We start from the raw sequence: 22,437 nt of genomic DNA, 5'->3' as shown, positions 1-22,437 counted from the left end.
TCCCTCTCTCTCCCTCCACCCCATTCTCCAGTCTCCCTCTCTCCCCGACCCCCATTCCCCAGTCTCCCTCTCTCCCCGACCTCCATTCCCCAGACTCCCTCTCTCTCCCTCCACCCCATTCTCCAGTCTCCCTCTCTCCCCGACCCCCATTCCCCAGTCTCCCTCTCTCCCCGACCTCCATTCCCCAGACTCCCTCTCTCTCCCTCCACCCCATTCTCCAGTCTCCCTCTCTCCCCGACCCCCATTCCCCAGACTCCCTCTCTCCCCCGACCCCCATTCCCCAGTCTCCCTCTCTCTCCCCGACCCCCATTCCCCAGTCTCCCTCTCTCCCCGACCCCCATTCCCCAGACTCCCTCTCTCTCCCTCCACCCCATTCTCCAGTCTCCCTCTCTCCCCGACCCCCATTCCCCAGTCTCCCTCTCTCCCCGACCTCCATTCCCCAGACTCCCTCTCTCTCCCTCCACCCCATTCTCCAGTCTCCCTCTCTCCCCGACCCCCATTCCCCAGTCTCCCTCTCTCCCCGAACTCCATTCCCCAGACTCCCTCTCTCTCCCTCCACCCCATTCTCCAGTCTCCCTCTCTCCCCGACCCCCATTCCCCAGTCTCCCTCTCTCCCCGACCTCCATTCCCCAGTCTCCCTCTCTCTCCCTCCACCCCATTCCCAAGTCTTCCTTTCTCCCCCTCGCTGAATCCCGACAACCCCCCCCCACCGGATTTCCGAGCCCCCCACTGACTCCCGATTGTTCTCGGCACACCAGTCGGCCACTTCCGTTCCTTGACCCTTTTTGTCAGCCAACCATCTCTCATGATATCGACCCTGAGGTCACAGCTAGGAGAAGCAATTGAATAGGAGAAACACTGGAATAGGAGAAGCACTGGAATAGGAGAAACACTGGAATAGGAGAAGCACTGGAATAGGAGAAGCACTGGAATAGGAGAAGCACTGGAATAGGAGAAGCACTGGAATAGGAGAAGCACTGGAATAGGAGAAACACTGGAATAGGAGAACTGCCACGGTAACCTCTGCAAGACATGCCAGATCATCGACACAGATACCACCATCACACGAGAGGACACCACCCACCAGGTGCATGGTTCATACTCCTGTGACTCGGCCAACGTTGTCTACCTCATACGTTGCAGGAAAGGATGCCCCAGAGCATGGTACATTGGCGAGACCATGCAGACGCTGCGACAACGGATGAACGGACACCGCGCAACAATCGCCAAACAGGAGGGTTCCCTCCCAGTGGGGGAACACTTCAGCAGTCATGGACATTCATCCACCGACCTTCGGGTAAGCGTACTCCAAGGCGGCCTTCGAGACACACGACAACGCAAAATCGTCGAGCAGAAATTGATAGCCAAGTTCCGCACCCATGAGGACGGCCTCAACCGGGATCTTGGGTTCATGTCACGCTACACGTTACCCCACCAGCGAACAAATGTTATCTCTTTTTAATATAATGGGTCGTTTGCTGGCTTTCTCTGCCTTCCGGATGTTTCTGCCTCTCTCTGTTTTTTTTCTCTGTTTTTTTTCCCTGTTTGTTTTTTTGTTGAATGTGTATTCGGGGGTTCTGCAGGTGACACCTCTCTGTCTGAACACGGTGATTGCCTTGGCAACGGGCAGTTGCGGGGGCAGTCTGTAAACACCATGTATTGTTCTATATGTATAAATGCGTAGGCTTCAAGGAGCTCCTGAACATTTACCTGAGGAAGGAGGAAGTCTCCGAAAGCTTGTGAATTTAAAATAAAATTGCTGGACTATAACTTGGTGTTGTAAAATTGTTTACAATTGTCAACCCCAGTCCATCACTGGCATCTCCACATCATGACTACCATCGACACCACAAACTGCCGGCTCACAGTGGAAAGGATATCCAAGAAGATCGCGCATTTAGACACAGACATCAAGTTTTTACAGAGCTGCAAGAAAGCAGACAAGATCCCGAAAGGACTCCAGATCACGAACCCACTCAAGTCCACATACAACTCGGATTACGCTGAGAGACTCTGCCGCCGTACCTCTCGCACACTCCGCAACCATCTCGTACACCAACTCTACAGCAGACGCCACAACCTCGAAACCAAGATAGAGTCCATACTCTCAACCTGTACTCAGGACACAGCAGACCAGCTACGTTATACCGCCAAACAGACGAGGCAACGGAACTACGCTGCCTACATGAAAACCAAGAGCAGGAAGCTTGAGAAACTCGGCATCACCACCAGCAACGACCAGGCTTCCCCTGGTACCACGGTTGCAACCACAGGGAAGTCTATTGTCAATTTATCCGACCACACCCTTCAACCAGACGAAATCGAAGTTCTCAGCCGAGGGCTCAATTTCTGCCCCACTACCAAAATGGACCCCACTAGTCTCGCGGCGGACACAGAGGAATTCATCAGGAGAATGAGGCTCCGGGAATTCTACCACAAACCCCAAGATTTCAGCAGCGAACCCAATGAGACAATCGACGATCCGGAACAGCAGACAGAGGGATCCGCGGTACAGCAACCGAAGAGGAAAGAGTCAAACTGGACTCCTCCGGAGGGTCGCTGCCCTCAGCTGGACATGTATGCTCAAGCTGTCAGGAAATGCGTCAATGCCAGATTCATCAGCCGCACTCAGAAGACAGTCCAGAATGTCACCCGAGCACAACGCAACGCCATCAACGCTCTCAAGACCAACCGCAACATCGTCATCAAACCAGCGGACAAAGGAGGAGCCATAGTCATACAGAACAGAACAGACTATTGCAAAGAAGCATACCGACAACTGGACAACCAGGAACACTACAGACGGTTACCCGCAGATCCGACCAAAGAACACACCCACCAGCTCAACAAACTGATCAAGACCTTTGATCCAGACCTTCAAAGCATCCTACGCACTCTCATCCCACGTAATCCCCGCGTGGGAGACTTCTACTGCCTCCCAAAGATACACAAAGCCAACACACCCGGACGTCCCATCGTATCAGGCAACGGAACCCTGTGTGAGAACCTCTCTGGATACATCGAGGGCATCCTGAAACCCATTGTACAGGGAACCCCCAGCTTCTGTCGCGACACTACAGACTTCCTACAAAAACTCAGTACCCACGGACCAGTTGAACCAGGAACACTTCTCACCACGATGGACGTCTCGGCACGATACACCAGTATCCCCCACGATGACGGCATCGCTGTGACAGCATCAATACTCAACACCAACAACAGCCAATCTCCGGAAGCCATCCTACAACTCATCCGCTTCATCCTGGATCACAATGTCTTCACCTTCGATAACCAGTTCTTTACCCAAACACACGGAACAGCCATGGGGACCAAATTCGCACCCCAATACGCCAACATTTTCATGCACAAGTTCGAGCGGGACTTCTTCACTGCACTAGACCTGCAACCAACACTATACACCAGATACATCGACGACATTTTCTTTCTATGGACCCACGACAAGGAATCACTAAAGAGAATACACGATAACATCAACAAGTTCCATCCCACCATCAAGCTCACCATGGACTACTCCTCAGAATCAGTTTCTTTCTTGGACACACGAATCTCCATCAAAGACGGGCACCTCAGCACCTCACTCTACCGCAAGCCCACGGACAACCTCACGATGCTCCACTTTTCCAGCTTCCACCCTAACCACGTCAAAGAGGCCATCCCCTATGGACAGGCCCTGCGAATACACAGGGTCTGCTCAGACGAGGAGGAACGCGATGGACACCTACAGACGCTGAAAGACGCCCTAGTAAGAACGGGATATGACGCTCGACTCATCGATCGACAGTTCCCACGGGCCACACCAAAAAATCGCATAGACCTCCTCAGGAGACTAACACGGGACGCAACCAACAGAGTACCCTTTGTCGTCCAGTACTTCCCCGGAGCGGAGAAACTACGCCATGTTCTCCGCAGCCTTCAACATGTCATCAATGAGGACAAACACCTCGCTATGGCCATCCCCACACCTCCACTACTCGCCTTTAAACAGCCACCCAACCTCAAACAGACCATCGTTCGCAGCAAATTACCTAGCTTTCAAGAGAACAGCGTCCACGACGCCACACAACCCTGCCACGGTAACCTCTGCAAGACATGCCAGATCATCGACACAGATACCACCATCACACGAGAGGACACCACCCACCAGGTGCATGGTTCATACTCCTGTGACTCGGCCAACGTTGTCTACCTCATACGTTGCAGGAAAGGATGCCCCAGAGCATGGTACATTGGCGAGACCATGCAGACGCTGCGACAACGGATGAACGGACACCGCGCAACAATCGCCAAACAGGAGGGTTCCCTCCCAGTGGGGGAACACTTCAGCAGTCATGGACATTCAACCACCGACCTTCGGGTAAGCGTACTCCAAGGCAGCCTTCGAGACACACGACAACGCAAAATCGTCGAGCAGAAATTGATAGCCAAGTTCCGCACCCATGAGGACGGCCTCAACCGGGATCTTGGGTTCATGTCACGCTACACGTTACCCCACCAGCGAACAAATGTTATCTCTTTTTAATATAATGGGTCATTTGCTGGCTTTCTCTGCCTTCCGGATGTCTCTGCCTCTCTCTCTCTCTGTTTTTTTTTCCTGTTTGTTTTTTTGTTGAATGTGTATTCGGGGGTTCTGCAGGTGACACCTCTCTGTCTGAACACGGTGATTGCCTTGGCAACGGGCAGTTGCAGGGGCAGTCTGTAAACACCATGTATTGTTCTATATGTATAAATGCGTAGGCTTCAAGGAGCTCCTGAACATTTACCTGAGGAAGGAGGAAGTCTCCGAAAGCTTGTGAATTTAAAATAAAATTGCTGGACTATAACTTGGTGTTGTAAAATTGTTTACAATTGTCAACCCCAGTCCATCACCGGCATCTCCACATCATGGAATAGGAGAGGCACTGGAATAGGAGAAGCACTGGAATAGGAGAAACACTGGAATAGGAGAAACACTGGAATAGGAGAAGCACTGGAATAGGAGAAACACTGGAATAGGAGAGGCACTGGAATAAGAGAAGCACTGGAATAGGAGAAACACTGGAATAGGAGAAACACTGGAATAGGAGAAACAACAGAATAGGAGAAACACTGGAATAGGAGAAGCACTGGAATAGGAGAAACAACAGAATAGGAGAAACACTGGAATAGGAGAGGCACTGGAATAGGAGAAACACTGGAATAGGAGAAGCAACAGAATAGGAGAAACGCTGGAATAGGAGAAGCACTGGAATAGGAGAAACAACAGAATAGGAGAAACACTGGAATAGGAGAGGCACTGGAATAGGAGAAACAACAGAATAGGAGAAACACTGGAATAGGAGAGGCACTGGAATAGGAGAAACAACAGAATAGGAGAAACACTGGAATAGGAGAAACACTGGAATAGGAGAAACACTGGAATAGGAGAAACAACAGAATAGGAGAAACACTGGAATAGGAGAAGCACTGGAATAGGAGAAACAACAGAATAGGAGAAACACTGGAATAGGAGAAACACTGGAATAGGAGAAACAACAGAATAGGAGAAACACTGGAATAGGAGAAGCACTGGAATAGGAGAAACACTGGAATAGGAGAAGCAACAGAATAGGAGAAACACTGGAATAGGAGAAACACTGGAATAGGAGAAACACTGGAATAGGAGAAACAACAGAATAGGAGAAACACTGGAATAGGAGAGGCACTGGAATAGGAGAAACACTGGAATAGGAGAAGCAACAGAATAGGAGAAACACTGGAATAGGAGAAACACTGGAATAGGAGAAACAACAGAATAGGAGAAACACTGGAATAGGAGAGGCACTGGAATAGGAGAAACACTGGAATCGGTGAAGCAACAGAATAGGAGAAACACTGGAAAAGGAGAAACACTGGAATAGGAGAAACACTGGAATAGGAGAAACAACAGAATAGGAGAAACACTGGAATAGGAGAAGCACTGGAATAGGAGAAACACTGGAATAGGAGAAACAACAGAATAGGAGAAACACTGGAATAGGAGAGGCACTGGAATAGGAGAAACACTGGAATAGGAGAAACAACAGAATAGGAGAAACACTGGAATAGGAGAGGCACTGGAATAGGAGAAACACTGGAATAGGAGAAACAACAGAATAGGAGAAACACTGGAATAGGAGAGGCACTGGAATAGGAGAAACACTGGAATAGGAGAAACAACAGAATAGGAGAAACACTGGAATAGGAGAGGCACTGGAATATGAGAAACACTGGAATAGGAGAAGCAACAGAATAAGAGAAACACTGGAATAGGAGAATCACTGGAATAGGAGAGGCACTGGAATAGGAGAAACACTGGAATAGGATAAACACTGGAATAGGAGAAGCACTGGAATAGGAGAAACAACACAATAGGAGAAACACTGGAATAGGAGAAGCACTGGAATAGGAGAAGAACTGGAATAGGAGAAACACTGGAATAGGAGAAGCACTGGAATAGGAGAAGCACTGGAATAGGAGAAACAACAGAATAGGAGAAACACTGGAATAGGAGAAGCACTGGAATAGGAGAAGCAACAGAATAGGAGAAACACTGGAATAGGAGAAACACTGGAATAGGAGAAACACTGGAATAGGAGAAGCAACAGAATAGGAGAAACACTGGAATAGGAGAAGCAACAGAATAGGAGAAACACTGGAATAGGAGAGGCACTGGAATAGGAGAAACAACAGAATAGGAGAAACACTGGAATAGGAGAAGCAACAGAATAGGAGAAACACTGGAATAGGAGAAACACTGGAATAGGAGAAACACTGGAATAGGAGAGGCACTGGAATAGGAGAAGAACTGGAATAGGAGAGGCACTGGAATAGGAGAAGCACTGGAATAGGAGAAGCACTGGAATAGGAGAAACACTGGAATAGGAGAAACAACAGAATAGGAGAAACACTGGAATAGGAGAAGCACTGGAATAGGAGAAGCAACAGAATAGGAGAAACACTGGAATAGGAGAAACACTGGAATAGGAGAGGCACTGGAATGGGAGAAGAACTGGAATAGGAGAGGCACTGGAATAGGAGAGGCACTGGAATAGGAGAGGCACTGGAATAGGAGAAGCACTGGAATATGAGAAGAACTGGAATAGGAGAGGCACTGGAATAGGAGAGGCACTGGAATAGGAGATACACTGGAATAGGAGAAACACTGGAATAGGAGAGGCACTGGAATAGGAGAAGCACTGGAATAGGAGAGGCACTGGAATAGGAGAAGCACTGGAATAGGAGAAACAACAGAATAGGAGAAGCACTGGAATAGGAGAGGCACTGGAATAGGAGAGGCACTGGAATAGGAGAAGCACTGGAATAGGAGAAGCACTGGAATAGGAGAAGCACTGGAATAGGAGAAGCACTGGAAGAGGAGAAGCACTGGAAGAGGAGAGGCAATAGACTAGGAGAAGCAATAGAAAGACATGTTTAGCCATCATGGGGAAGTGCAGTGGTTGGAGAGAGTTGGTTGACTTGTGTTCAATTTGAACTTTATTGTTTTAAAATAGAATGTGCACTCAGGTTTTGCTTTGTTATTCATAGAAGTTAGGGCTGTACAGGGAAAAAGTGTATTTATTTGGAGTTGATTTATTCAACCAGGTGATGATTATTGGCACGGTCATGTTGGGACAAAGCGGGCGGGTGTGTTGTCATGGTCTAAGCTGGGTACTGGATTCTTTTATTGAAGGTGGTGGAGACGGGAAGGAGTTAAGCCACTGCTGTCCAAGGTAGACTGTGTTAAACAGAGGAGAAGACTTCTCTGTTCAGCTGTGCACTGATGCCCCTTGCAGCAGTCACTGAGTCCTCTGAGTGCAGGTCATCGTCACCGTGTACTTCTACCTCCAAAGTAGTTAGGGCCCCCTCCCCAGCAGTGTCAAAGTTCAGTCTTTTTGTACAGTGAAGTTGTGAAGGGCACAGCAGGCCACAACGATGTTTGACACACAGTCTAGAGCTTACTGAAGAGCCCCTCTCAACCCTGAGGGTGTTTGCTGTAGAAGCTCTCAAATCAATGTGGATGCTATCGATTGCACCCTGGACCTTGGGAGAGCTCGCAACCTGTGAAAGAGCCGCCTTACTGTCATATCAAACTGGAGGAGTTCCTCAGCTCTCCTGCAGAGTGCAGCAGTCACCAGACAAATACTTGTCTGTACTGCTGATAAAGAAAGAACTTGCATTTATATAGGGGGTCAACCCCTGAAAACAGGCGCTGCGATCGTTGTGATGCAGGCAGCTCGTAACATTCGTGCTGCCTGATGATTTCTACGATTGCTGCGTGCAGCCAACGCTATCTGCCCTGTTCATTGCCTGCACGGCACAGCAGGGGGCCCAGGTATCGGGAATGGCCAGCACTACCAAAGGCAGCCTGCACCTCTTAAAGGGGAGGTGCACTGCGGCTGCAGGGTGAGCTGCAATTGAGCTGGAATATACCGAGGAATGGCTGAGCCCGCGAGAGAGCGTGCACCAAGATTCTCCCACCACGCACTAGAGGCCTTGGCGCAAGAAGTGGACTCATGGAGGGGCATCCTGTACCCGCAGGGGGGCAGGAGGCCTGCCAGACACATGCTGAAGAGGCAGTGGGAGGCAATGGTGCCAGGAGCATTGTACCACTCACATGGGTGCAGTGCAGGAAGAAGTTGAATGATTTGACACGAGCGGTCAAGGTGAGTGAGGTCAGCTGTCAAGTGACACCTCCCACCAACTGCACCACTAGCCTCATCCACTGTTCCATGCACTACACCCCCCCATCACCCAACTACCAACAAACTCTTTCCATCAGTACGCAACTCTTCAAATCAGATGCTGCATCTCACCCTCACACATTATTACTCTTGCAAGCCCCACACGCACAACTCATAGGTCGCACACACTGGCAGCTATTCAACCATGACAGCCACATCACCCAAATATCTTGCAGGACACTCACTGACACACTTCCCTCTTTCTTGCAGGAGAAGGTGGCGCATAACAACAGGCAGCAGGAAAGACCTGGAGGAGATCAGGCACGCCTACACATCGTCACCTCCATGGAGGAGACAGTGCTGGCCATCATTGGAAGGGCCATTGCTGAGGCCTTGTCCTCTGGCGGTGCTGGAGGGATTGATGATGAGGGTCCCTGCATACCTAATCCTCCTTCTCGCTTCCCACAAGACAGAGTCTAACCACCTCCCCTTGACATTCAACGGCATTACCATCGCCGAATCCCCCACCATCAACATCCTGGGGGTCACCATTGACGAGAAACTTAACTGGACCAGTCACATAAATACTGTGGCTACAAGAGCAGGTCAGAGGCTGGGTATTCTGCGGCGAGTGACTCACCTCCTGACTCCCGACTCCCCAAAGCCTTTCCACCATCTACAAGGCACAAGTCAGGAGTGTGATGGAATACTCTCCACTTGCCTGGATGAGTGCAGCTCCAACAACACTCAAGAAGCTCGACAGCATCCAGGGCAAAGCAGCCCACGTGATTGGCACCCCATCCACCACCCTAAACATTCACTCCCTTCACCACCAGCGCACTGTGGCTGCAGTGTGTACCATCCACAGGATGCACTGCAGCAACTCGCCAAGGCTTCTTCGACAGCACCTCCCAAACCCGCGACCTCTACCACCTGGAAGGACAAGAGCAGCAGGTACATGGGAACAACACCACCTGCACGTTCCCCTCCAAGTCACACACCATCCTGACTTGGAAATATATCGCCGTTCCTTCATCATCGCTGGGTCAAAATCCTGGAACTCCCTTCCTAACAGCACTGTGGGAGAATCTTCACCACACAGACTGCAGCGGTTCAAGAAGGCGGCTCACCACCACCTTCTCAAGGGCAATTAGGGATGGGCAATAAATGCCGGCCTCGCCAGCGACGCCCACATCCCATGAACGAATAGAAAAAAAGTGGGAGTGGAAGAGAGGGAACATGCCATTGCATCACAGAAAAGACAGGAAAGAATGCCTTGCATTTATACAGCGCCTTTCACGACCTCAGGACATCCCAAAGTGCTTTACAGCCAATGAAGTACTTTTGAAGTGTAGTCACTGTTGTAATGTAGGAAACGTAGCAACCAATTTGCACACAGCAAGATCCCACAAACAGCAATGTGATAATGACCAGATAATCTGTTTTTTAGTGATGTTGGTTGAGAGATAAATATTGGCCAGGACACTGGGGAGAACTTCTGTGCTTTTCTTCAAAATAGTGCCATGGGATCTTTTACGTCCACCTGAGAGGGCAGACGGGGCCTCGATTTAACATCTCATCCGAAAGACAGCACCTCCAACAATTCAGTACTCCCTCAGTACCACACTGGAGTGTCAGCCTAGATTTTGTGCTTAAGTCGCTGGAGTTGGACTTGAACCCACAACCTTCTGACTTGGTGAGAGGTGAGAGTGCTACCAACTGAGCCACAGCTGGCACAGAAGATGGAGAAATGACCGCCATCAGTTGAAGAGCTAAGGACCCAAATGTCTTCAAAAGAGCCTTGATCAGGAAGCAGCAATCTCATAGGGGAGGCAATGGAGAGAGTTTCCCTACATATGGTTAAGATGATGGCCAAGTGGGAGGAGTCCACTTCCTGGATCTGCAACATACTGAAGGAAGTTTCCAATGACCTGTAGAAAATTCTAGAGATTGTGACGGCCCGGGAGATTTCTGTGGCATCAAGATACCAGGAACAGCTTGTAAGGAACTTGATGGCATCAAGAATGGCAGCTAACAGTTCTGCCATAGATGTTTGAACAGGACAATTTGTTCGGGTTTCCAAGCCCTAGTTGGGAATATTTGATCTGCACTGGCACGGACTAGCAGCTCCTCTAAACCTATGCCTAGCACCGCTGGGCTGTCAGGAGCGGGCACAGATGTCATTGTGTCTCAGGAGAATGGCAATAAGCCTCAAGGCCCCCTTAAGTGCCCACGCGTGAGGGAGCTTCAGTGTTGGTCCCGTGCCACTGCGAGAGAAAGGCCGGCAAAAGCTGGCCCCTCTGGGACAACCGCTTCCCTGAGACAAGCTTGACCGCAAGACTCCAGAGGAGCCATCCCAGCCACCCACCAGTAAACCTTATCCCATTCAGGGAGCACCTCATAGCACTAGTATAGGAGCCCAAGCAGGTATGTTAGCTGGCAAAAAAAAAAAAGTAGACACAGTGTTGGGAAATTGTTGTGGTTAGGGTAATTGGGATTGTTGGACAGGTCGATGAATGTTGTTCTGTTAAGTAAACACAGCAGGGCTAATTTTCCCCTTTGCCGCCTGGGTAGTGATCTGGTGGCGTGGATTACCTGCCTGCTCTAGAACCCACCCGACTTCAAATCAATGGGATGAAAATCGACAGGTTCTACAATGAGCGTGTGATCCGTTTCACCACATTACCTCCCGGGCGGTGACACGGCAAGGGAAATGTAGACTTCTGTCTTACAAAGAAGAAGCCTTTGACAGTAAGGGACCTTATGAGGGTGTGGTGGGGGTGGGGGTGGGGGGATTGCATTGAAGGGCTCCACCAGATTTATGTAGACACCTAAAACGGGACTTGAGACTCCCTAAAGTCTGCTCTATGACACTTCTTGTACTGGCATGGGGGCCTCAATACATATGTTCTTCCCCCTATTTCTACAGAAGCCTTATCAGAGTCATGAGCCATGACTGTAGAGGAGATCCCTGATTACCAATCAACCATCTGAATATATGACTCTGAGTCATGAGGGCTGGCATGGATTGCCACCTGATGTCAGCTTCTTGGAGATCTGATGTCAGCAATAAGGTGATCGGTATTGCACGCTAGCTGAACATTAATAGAATTAAAGTGTTTCCTATTCATAAAATTGAGGATGTTGTCATATGGGGTTTTGAGTGGCACATGCATTCCATCAATTGCTCCCTGTGTCTGTGGGAACCCTGCAAGTTTGTACAACTAGTTAGCGTGTTCTCTCTCTCTCCTTGTTTCTCTGGTTCCATTGGAGAGGATATGAATTGTCCTTTTTGATGCAGTGAAGAGCAGCTGCCTGGCTAATGTGACAAAGAATTTCAACACTGCTCAATACATTGCTGTTCTCAGGTGGAAATGGGCTACTAGTCTTCAGCCAGCAGGTGGCGTATCTCCTCAGTCGCACCGGGCGTGGGTGGGAGCGCAGCACTGATGGTCAGAAAAGTCCAAGGTCTGTAGATCATGGTAGGTGGGCATATCCATATCGGGAAGAGATGGCTCCTGCAATTCTTCACTCTAAAAGACTTCAATCTAGCCTCTTCCATGTCCTTTTCCTCTTCACAGCATAAAAGTAGAGGTAGTCACATTGGGAAGTCCATGTCCTCAGTGTAAAGCAAGACTTTGAGCAGAGATGAGTAAAAGCAACAGTGCAAGTCCTGACTGTACCTCCAAAGTGCTAAAAAGATTGATATGCAGGCAAGTCAATGCCAACTTTCAATCGTGGCACACAAAATGGCCTCCTCAATGTGGTTTTTACTTCAGGACGACCTACCTGCAGCTCCTACCACCACTTATATAGTGGCAGTGATTATTTGAGACAGGTCTTGAGTGGAGGTTGGGAGAAATGGGTCAGAGGCGTCAGCCACACAGCCTTAACCCAGTTACATGTGGTGAACTGAAAGAGAACTGATCATTTTTTGGGAGCAACTGGTGCAATGTTTTCGAGCAGTATTTTTGAGGCAATAACCTTTAAAAACCCATTTTAAATCCCAAATCCACCCAACAACAGGTGGTACTTCAGATCTTGTTCTTGTTTTGATACCTCAAACATCTTGCCATTTAACATACCATAAAATCATAGAATCATCGAGTCCGTGCCGGCTCTCTGCAAGAGCAATCCAGCTAGTCCCACTCCCCCGCCCTTTCCCCGTAGCCCTGCAATTTGTTACTTTCAAATAGTTTTACAATCCCCTTTTGAAAGCTATTATTGAATCTGCCTCCACCACCCCCTCGGGCAGCGCATTCCAGATCATAACCCACGTGCTGTGTAAAAAAGTTTTTCCTCATGTCACCTTTGGTTCTTTTGCCAATCATCTTAAATCTGTGTCCTCTGGTTCTTGACCCTTCCGCCAATGGGAACAGTTTCTCTCTATCTACTCTTGTCTAGACCCTTCATGATTTTGAATACCTCTATCAAATCTCCTCTCAATCTTCTCTGCTCTATGGAGATCAATCCCAGCTTCTCTAGTCTATCCATGTAATTGAAGTCCCTTATCCCTGGAACCATTCTAGTAAATCTTTTCTGCACCCTCTCTGAGGCCTTCACATCCTTCCTAAATTGCAGTGCCCAGAACTGGACACAATACTCCAGTTGTGGCCGAACCAGTGTTTTATAAAGGTTCATCATAACCTCCTTGCTTTTGTACTCTATGCCTCTATTTATAAAGCCCAGGATCCCGTGTGCTTTTTTAACTGCTTTCTCCACCTACCCTGCCACCTTCAATGACCTGTGCAAATATACTCCCAGGTCTCTCTGTTCCTGCACCCCCTTTAGAATTGTACCCTTTTATTTATATTGCCTCTCCTCGTTCTTCCTACCAAAATGTATCACTTCGCACTTCTCTGCATTAAATTTCATCTGCCACGTGTCCACCCGTTTCACCAGCCTGTCTATATCCTCTTGAAGTCTATCACTATCCTCCTCACTATTTACTACACTTCCAAGTTTTGTGTCATCTGCAAATTTTGAAATTGTACCCTGTACACCCAAGTCCAAGTCATTAATATGTCTCAAAAAAAGCAGTGGTCCCAGCACTGACCCCTGGGGAACACCACTGTACACCTCCCTCCAGTCCGAAAAACAACCGTTCCTGCCTCCTAGCCAATCTCGTATCCTTGCTGCCACTACCCCTTGTATTCCATGGGCTTCAACTTTGCTGACAAATCTATTATGCGGCACTTTATCAAACGCCTTTTGGAAGTCCATATACACCACATCAACTGCATTGCCCTCAACAACCCTCTCTGTTACCTGATCACAAAACTCAATCAAGTTAGTTAAACACGATTTGCCTTCAACAAATCCGTGCTGGCTTTCCCTAATCAATCCATACTCGTCCAAGTGACTGTTAATTCTGTCCCAGAATATCGTTTCTCATAGTTTCCCCACCATTGAGGTTAAACTGACTGACCTGTAGTTGCTGGGAACTAGGGTGTACAAGGGTGTAACATTTGCAATTCTCCAGTCCTTTAGCACCACCCCTGTATCTAAGGACGATTGGAAGATTATGACCAGTACCTCTGCAATTTCCACCCTTACTTCCCTCAGCAACCTAGGATGCATCCCATCCGGACCGGGTGACTTATTTACTTTAAGTACAGCCAGCCTTTCAACTACCTCTTTATCAATTTTTAGCCCATCCAGTATCTCAACTACCTCCTCTTTTACTGTGACTCTGGCAGCATCTTCATCCTTGGTAAAGACAGATGCAAAGTATTCATTTAATAACTCGGCCATCCCCTCTGCCTCAATGTGTAGATCTCCTTTTTGGTCCCTAATCGACCCCACCCTCTCCTCCTACTACCCGTTTACTGTTTACATGCCTGTAGAAGACTTTTGGATTCCCTTTTATGTTAATTGCCAGTCTATTCTCAAAATTTCTCTTTGCCTCTCTTATTTCCTTTTTCACTTCCCCTCTGAACTCTCTATATTGATTGAATGTTTTGAGGATGTAACAAGGAGGGTCGATGACGATAACGCGTTTGATGTAGTGTACATGGATTTTAGCAAGGCTTTTCACAAGGTCCCACATGGCAGACTGGTCAAAAAAGTAAAAGCCCATGGGATCCAAGGGAAAGTTGCTCGTTGGATCCAAAATTGGCTCAGAGGCAGGAAGCAAAGGGTAATGGTTGACGGGTGTTTGTGTGACTGGAAGGCTGTTTCCAGTGTGATTCCGCAAGGCTCAGTATTAGGTCCCTTGCTTTCTGTGGTATATATTAATGATTTGGACTTGAATATGGGGGGTTTGATCAAGAAGTTTGCAGATGATAAAAAAATTGGCCGTGTGGTTGATAGTGAGGAAGAAAGCTGTAGACTGCAGGAAGATATCGATGGACTGGTCAGGTGGGCAGAAAAGTGGCAAATAGAATTCAATCTATAGAAGTGTGAGGTAATGCATTTGGGGAGGGCAAACAAGGCAAGGGAGTACACAATAAATGGGAGGATACTGAGAGGTGTAGTGGAACAAAGAGACCTTGGAGTGCATGTCCACAGATCCCCGAATGTAGGTAAGGTGGTTAAAAAGGCATATGGGATACTTTCCTTTATTAGCCGAGGCATAGAATATAAGAGCAGGGAGGTTATGCTAGAACTGTATAAAACATTGGTTAGGCCACAACTTGAGTACTGGGTACAGTTCTGGTCACCACATTACAGGAAAGATGTGATTGCACTAGAGAGGGTACAGAGGAGATTTACGAGGATGTTGCTAGGGCTGGAGAATTTTAGCTATGGGAAAAGATTGGATAGGCTGGGGTTGTTTTCTTTGGAACAAAGGAGGCTGAGGGGAGATTTAATTGAGGTATCTAAAATTATGACTGGACCAGATAGAGTGGATAGGGAGGACCTATTTCCCTTACAGAGGGGTCAGTGACCAGGGGGCATAGATTTAAAGTAATTGGTAGAAGGATTAGAGGGGAGCTGAGGAGAATTTTTTTCACCCAGAGGGTGGTGGTGGGGGTCTGGAACTCACTGCCTGAAAGGGTGGAAGAGGCAGAAACCCTCAACTCATTTAACAAGTACTTGGATGTGCACTTGAAGTGCTGTAACCTACAGGGCTACGGACCAAGTGCTGGAAAGTGGGATTAAGCTGGATAGCTCGTTCTTGGCCAGCACCGACAAGATGGGCCGAATGGCCTCCTTCTGTGCCGTAACTTTCTATGATTCTATGGTTCAGCCTGGTTCTCACTTGTATTATCAACCTGACATCTGTCATGATGTGGAGATGCCGGTGATGGACTGGGGTGGACAAATGTAAGGAATCTTACAACACCAGGTTATAGTCCAACAAATTTATTTTAAAATCACAAGCTTTCGGAGATTATCTCCTTCGTCAGATGAATGAGTGAAAAGGTTCTCAAATCGCATATCTTATACTATGTTGGGACAGCATCACACCAATCAAAAGGTGTCGTTGTTATTCAAACAGGCCAGTCACGGAGAACAGCACGTCCCAGTACACTCGATATACATTGTGTCTATTACACAGGCAGGCAGAAAGAAACTCAAAATGGCAGAGAGAGAGAGAGAGAGAGAGAATTTTAAAAAACATATAAATTTTTTTTTTCCCCCCTTTTTTTTTCCCCTTTTTTTTGGGGGGAAAAAATTTATATGTTTTTTAAAATTCTCTCTCTCTCTCTCTCTGCCATTTTGAGTTTCTTTCTGCCTGCCTGTGTAATAGACACAATGTATATCGAGTGTACTGGGACGTGCTGTTCTCCGTGACTGGCCTGTTTGAATAACAACGACACCTTTTGATTGGTGTGATGCTGTCCCAACATAGTATAAGATATGCGATTTGAGAACCTTTTCATTCATTCATCTGACGAAGGAGATAATCTCCGAAAGCTTGTGATTTTAAAATAAATTTGTTGGACTATAACCTGGTGTTGTAAGATTCCTTACATTTGACATCTGTCACACACCCCTTTTTCTGCTTCATCTTACTCTCTATCTCTTTTGTCATCCAGGGAGCTCTGGCTTTGGTTGTCCTACCTTTCCCCTTTGTGGGAATGTACCCAGACTGCACCCAAAACATCTCCTCTTTAAAGGCCGCCCATTGTCCATTTACAGTTTTACCTGCCAACCTTTGCTTCCAATTTACCCGGGCCAGATCCGTTCTCAACCCACTGAAATTAGCCCTCCTCCAATTAAGTATTTTTACTCTAGATTGTTCCTTGTCCTTTTCCATAATTGATCTAAACCTTATGATGCTATGATCGTTGTTCTCTAAATGTTCCCCCATTGACACTTGCTCCATTTGACCCACCTCATTCCCCATATAATCCACATTCTCACTTCTTCTACTGGATTTGTCTAGGAAATGCACAGAAAACTATCTGAAGCATTCCTTGAATTTGATGTTTTGTTTTTTAATTATCCATGCACAGAAGCATTGTGATAAGCAATTGAGTGGCCCAAGAAGAGAAAATGTTTGGGCAATCCTATTGCAGTACCATCCATGGGATTATTGCATGTTACACTGGAATCCAGATGTAAGAATCTACCGTCACTGCAACCATATCTTTTCAATGTGAATTGAAATAGTTTGCAGAAATTTTAAAGAATATATATTACCAATTTTAAATTGTTCTTGATTTTTAATTAATACAGTCTTCAAATGTATTGTTGGGATCATTTTGTTGAAATGATCATTTATCTGTCTCTATAAACCGGTTTTGTGTAATTGTGGTGTGTTATTGCTGTCATTTTGAAACAGGAATGCACCCCATCTGAATCACAATGTGGCTTCCAAACATGGTAAACACCTCACACAGTATGTGACGTACCAGAACTGCAATCACTGGTGAGAGCGGAACCTGCTTTTGGGTGGAATCAGAACAAAACAGGTATCAATGACTGGTGTTAACTGATGTTATGGGTGTGACTGTCATTTTCCTGGAGGCATACTATGAAAAAGGAGAGGGGGTTGCAATATACATCTTCCAACTGCTAAACTTGACCACATTTACCATTGGCAACCCTGTATTTAAAAAAACATCATGGGTTCCCGAATTTCCTCGGAGTCTTTTGGAAGATCAGGATGGTGGTGGGTAAGGACTTTCATTCATTGGTGAAGTGTGCCACTAACCCTATCGGAATTTGAAGGGTCAGCTCATTTGCACAATAGTGGGCAGCCCAGAGGTGCAACTCCCCTGTAAAATGGAAGGAAGTACACTGGGAGGAAAAAACTTTTTGCTACAGAGTTTAAAATCCTGTGGAAACTGTACAGTAGCAGCAGCTTCCTGGCAGGGCAGCTCCAGAGCTTTTAGCTCCAGCTTTTGTCGGCAGGTGGAACTGCACTGTGATCTTGGCAAAGTATGTTTGTACTTCCTCAAGGCTCTGCTCAGAACGGGTAGCAAAATATCTTTTTTTTTTATTCGTTCATGGGATGTGGGCGTCGCTGGCGAGGCCGGCATTTATTGCCCATCCCTAATTGCCATTGAGAAGGTGGTGGTGAGCCGCCTTCTTGAACCGCTGCAGTCCGCGTGGTGAAGGTTCTCCCACAGCGCTGTTACCTTCAGGAGCTCAGTCACTCCATGGTAGCTTCATCATCTAATGTGCCAGCAGGCTCAGCTCATCCCCTGGCACTGAGAAGCTCTGAATGCAGAGCACAGCATTTTTATGTACAGACCTCAAGGTCCTTCTGAAGCAAATGAGGATGCTGGGGGTCACACAGGAGAAAGCCAGTGAAATGAGTAACTGGAGCCATGTGGAGGTAAATGGCAGTGGTGTAGAGTGTCACCCCTAGAACGGTGCCGCAAAAGTTCCAATAACCTGGTGAAGACAGGCAAGGTAAGAGAACCATCACCTGCCCCTTTACATTTTGGCACCACGGGACCTGTTCCGCTGGTCACCCTCACTTCTCACATTAAATTGCAAGTCATCATGTACATCAAGCTGAGCCTCAATGATCTCTAATTCTTCGACTTGGAACCTGTGTTTAGAACTCTCCTCACAACCCTTCCTTGCATTCAGCCCCTTACAACTCCAATCTCTTATGTTGCAGGGCCCTTCTAGCATCTGTCCTTCCTGTTAACATTAACTCTCTGCTGGCACCCAGGAAATAACCTTCTGAAGCTTGCCTTATCTAATGCTGTTAATCTTATTTGAGGAAAAACTGGTACACAAGGCCCAGCAGAGGCAGGCTCTAGAATCCTAGACATAAGGCAGCTGACTGAGTGTGAGGAACAGGCACTCCGCTTTGGCTGGTGGTGATGGAGAGGTCAGTGGACGAGTCCAAGCTGTAGGTGAGTAGGTGCAATGCATTGCTTCCACCTACAACAGTACTTTCATGAACGCAGCTGCCAGAAAGGTTCAGAGACTCATTGCCTCTATCTTGTCACTCTCTCTTGATGCGGCACGACCAATCTTAGCTCATTTCCTTTCCTTCTGAAAGATCATTTATAGCCAAGGGAGGCAGGCGATGAGGAGAAGAAAGAGGAGGATGATGGTGAGACTGGTCTCTGTCCCTCTGGCTATGGCCGACATCTTTCAAACCCTGTATTCCTTCCCCACACACCAACTCAGAGGCTTCCGCCCAGGGGGAACAAGATATTAGGGATGAGGAATTAGCAAAGGGAGATTCACAGCACAGGAGGGACGCTGACGAGTGGAGAGTGGGAGAGGAATCAATCGTAGAATCATAGGAAATTTATGGCACAGAAGGAGGCCATTCGGCCCATCGTGATTCCGCCGGCCGAAATGAGCTATCTGGCCTATTAGGACTTGGCCAATTCCCAGCAAAAAGCTGCGGAGACAGTTACTCTTGGCTGAGGAGTCAGGTTCTCAGCTTTGACCGGAAAGAAGGATTTGGCGAGCATCAGAACCTATGTGCAGTCACTGAGATCCATCTCCTAGAATGTGCAGCGGATGGCACTGTACTTATACATAGCAACATCAATAGAGGATGTGGCAGCTTGGGGTTTAAATCACCAGGTAAGCGGGAGCAGTGTGAATTAGATGAGCTGACTTTTGTAGCAGACTCTTTGGTCCATGGTCTTGTCACCTGAAGCTCTGTGTGAACCCAGCATTCTCATTTGTTTCAGAATTTACCCAACTGTGTTGATAATACAAACATCCATCATTCATAGAAAACTTTTCCACCTTGTCAATCAAACACAAACAATGGTTGTAAAATAAATGTTTACGTACCTAAGCAGAGTGGAATCCTCTCACAGTAGATGGAGAGAAACAGGGTATCTATAGAGAAACGAGACAAGCATATTAATTTGCCGTGTAACTGACGGGAATATGTCCATTAGGATGAAATTATCTGCACATATCTAGCGAAAATCTGAACATAAATCATTGAGCTGAAGGATTGTATTCCTGTGTTTTACCACAATTTTACCTAATTTCAGTCTGTTTCAGTACAGCTGGAAGAGAAAGAGGAAGATTGTATGGTAACACATAATCCTGCTTTTTTTTTATTCGTTCATGGGATGAGGGCGTCGCTGGCGAGGCTGGCATTTATTGCCCATGTCTAATTGCCCTTGAGAAGGTGGTGGTGAGCCGCCTTCTTGACCCGCTGCAGTCCGTGTGGTGAAGGTTCTCCCACAGTGCTGTTGGGAAGGGAATTCCAGGATTTTGACCCAGCGACGATGAAGGAACGGCGATATATTTCCAAGTCGGGATGGTGTGTGACTTGGAGGGGAACGTGCAGGTGGTGTTGTTCCCATGTACCTGCTGCTCTTGTCCTTCTAGGTGGTAGAGGTCGCGGGTTTGGGAGGTGCTGTCTAAAAAGCCTTGGCGAGTTGCTGCAGTGCATCCTGTGGATGGTGCACACTGCAGCCACTGTGCGCCGGTGGTGAAGGGAGTGAATGTTTAGGGTGGCTTCCCCACCCCTAACAAAGGGAGTGGTCACCCAAACACGTAGATTGCATTTAAATGCTGCCACGGTGTTCCCGACCTTTTCATCTGTGGCCCACCCATTGCTAGTGTTCAGTGCTGCCAGGTGGCCTTTAACAGGCAGAAGCACACTTAAAGAGAAACTTCACAGGGTCTTTAAATTATTGTGGGGCCAAAATCCATGGTCCTTCCAGCACACTCCCACAGGAGTGTAAAGAAGAGGCCGGAAATTAGGCCGGGACCTGGATGTGGCGGGTCCCAGCCTTTCCTAACATTTTTGGGCATGATGTTTCTGCCTACTATAAACATGACCAGTGGAGTAAGAAGGGGCATTGCCAAGGGGTAGTTTAGGCATTTCTTCGTCCCTGACCTGGTGGGACATCGGCTGAAGAGAAAGCAAACATACCAGGCTGCCAATCGGCTGAAGTGTTGTTTTATTTGTACTTGGGATGTGGGCATCACTGGCAAGGTAGTATTTATTGCTGATCTTAGTTGACCTGAGGGCAGTATGAGTCAACCAAGTTGTGTGGGACTGCAGTCACAAGTAGGCCAGACCAGGTCGGGGTTACAGATTCCATTCCCTGAAGGACATTAGAGAACAGTAGGGTTTTGACAATTCTACAGCTATCATGGCTAAGTGGGACCCACCTATGGTCCAGCCTTGGGTTTGGCCTGGACTACCGAAGAGTTGAAAAATTCCTTAGAGGATTTTGATCATTCTAAAAGGGGATGATGGGCATACTCCTGCAATGCTTCCGAGATGGCCTGGCACCCCTCCCCTACCTCATACCCTTGCACCAGGATTTCCAGTATCTCCACCAAGATTATCTAAATTAGGTGAACTCCCCCTAGCTAAACCAACTTTGGCAGGCGGATCCTGGCATTTACCAAAATCAAAGTCAATAAGCATTGGGAGAAATTTGCTTTCATCAAAACCTTGCATACCCTGTGTCTCACGAGTGACATTCTCCCAAGTCCGGTGCATCTGGGCTGATGCTTATTCGATCCCAGTCCAGGAACACCTCGAATTTAAAATTCCCATCCTTGTTTTCAAATCCCTCCATGGCCTCACCCCTCCCTGTCTCTGTAACCTCCTCCAGCCCAACAACCCTCCGAGATCTCTGCGCTCCTCCAAGTCTTGTCTCTGGTGCATCCCCAATTTTAATCACTCCACCATTGGCGGCCGTGCCTTCAGCTGCCTGGGCCCGAAGCTCCAGAATTCCCTCCCTAAACCTCTCCGCCTCTCTACCTCTCTCCCCTCCTTTAAGATGCTCCTTAAAACCTACCCCTTTGACCGAGCTTTTGGTCACCTGTCCTAATATCTCCATATGTGGGGTTCAGAGTCTAGATTTTGTCTGATAATCGCTCCTGTGAAGCGCCTTGAGACATTTTACTACGTTAAAGATGCTATATAAATGGGTGTTGTTGTTGTTGTTGTTGTTGTTGTTGTTACATTTGTGAGGGACGCAAAGGTCATTCATTTTAGAAAGATGCTCTCTCACTTGTGATTCATAAAAAGTGACTGAGCCTTTCAAATACTCAGTCTGAAGACTGTAACCACTCACAGTACTGCAGGTGAGCCATCCCATTACCAAGGTGAACCTGGCAGCTTTCCTCCAACTTCTCCATCTACCACTACTTTCCTGCTATGTCTGCCCAGGAGTTATAAAGATTCCTCCACATTCCTACTGAAGGACTTGATGGAATTATTGCAATCAATTCTGAGGGACAGGATAAACTGTCACTTGGAAAGGCACGGACGAATCAAGGTCAGTCAGCACGGATTTGTTAAGGGGAGGTCGTGTCTGACTAACTTGATTGAATTTTTCGAGGAGGTGACAAGGAGGGTCAATGAGGGTAATGCGATTGATGT

At 47.6% G+C, this 22,437-nt stretch overlaps 1 protein-coding gene across 3 annotated transcripts in view; it reads right to left on the bottom strand.

The window, feature by feature from the left end:
• Window positions 1–22,437, bottom strand: part of LOC137334924 (C-C chemokine receptor type 3-like) — a 195,570-nt gene that overhangs the window by 8,455 nt on the left and 164,678 nt on the right. For all 3 annotated transcript variants that reach the window (XM_068000026.1, XM_068000019.1, XM_068000032.1), the window contains exon 2: window positions 19,869–19,916. The gene's annotated coding sequence lies outside the window, so the exon portion shown is untranslated. The remainder of the gene's footprint in view (window positions 1–19,868; window positions 19,917–22,437) is intronic.

The sequence above is a fragment of the Heptranchias perlo genome, chromosome 2 (assembly GCF_035084215.1).
Source record: "Heptranchias perlo isolate sHepPer1 chromosome 2, sHepPer1.hap1, whole genome shotgun sequence".
NCBI lineage: Eukaryota > Metazoa > Chordata > Chondrichthyes > Hexanchiformes > Hexanchidae > Heptranchias > Heptranchias perlo.
Note: the sequence above shows the minus strand (reverse complement) of the source record. Positions and strands in the feature narration are given on the sequence as shown.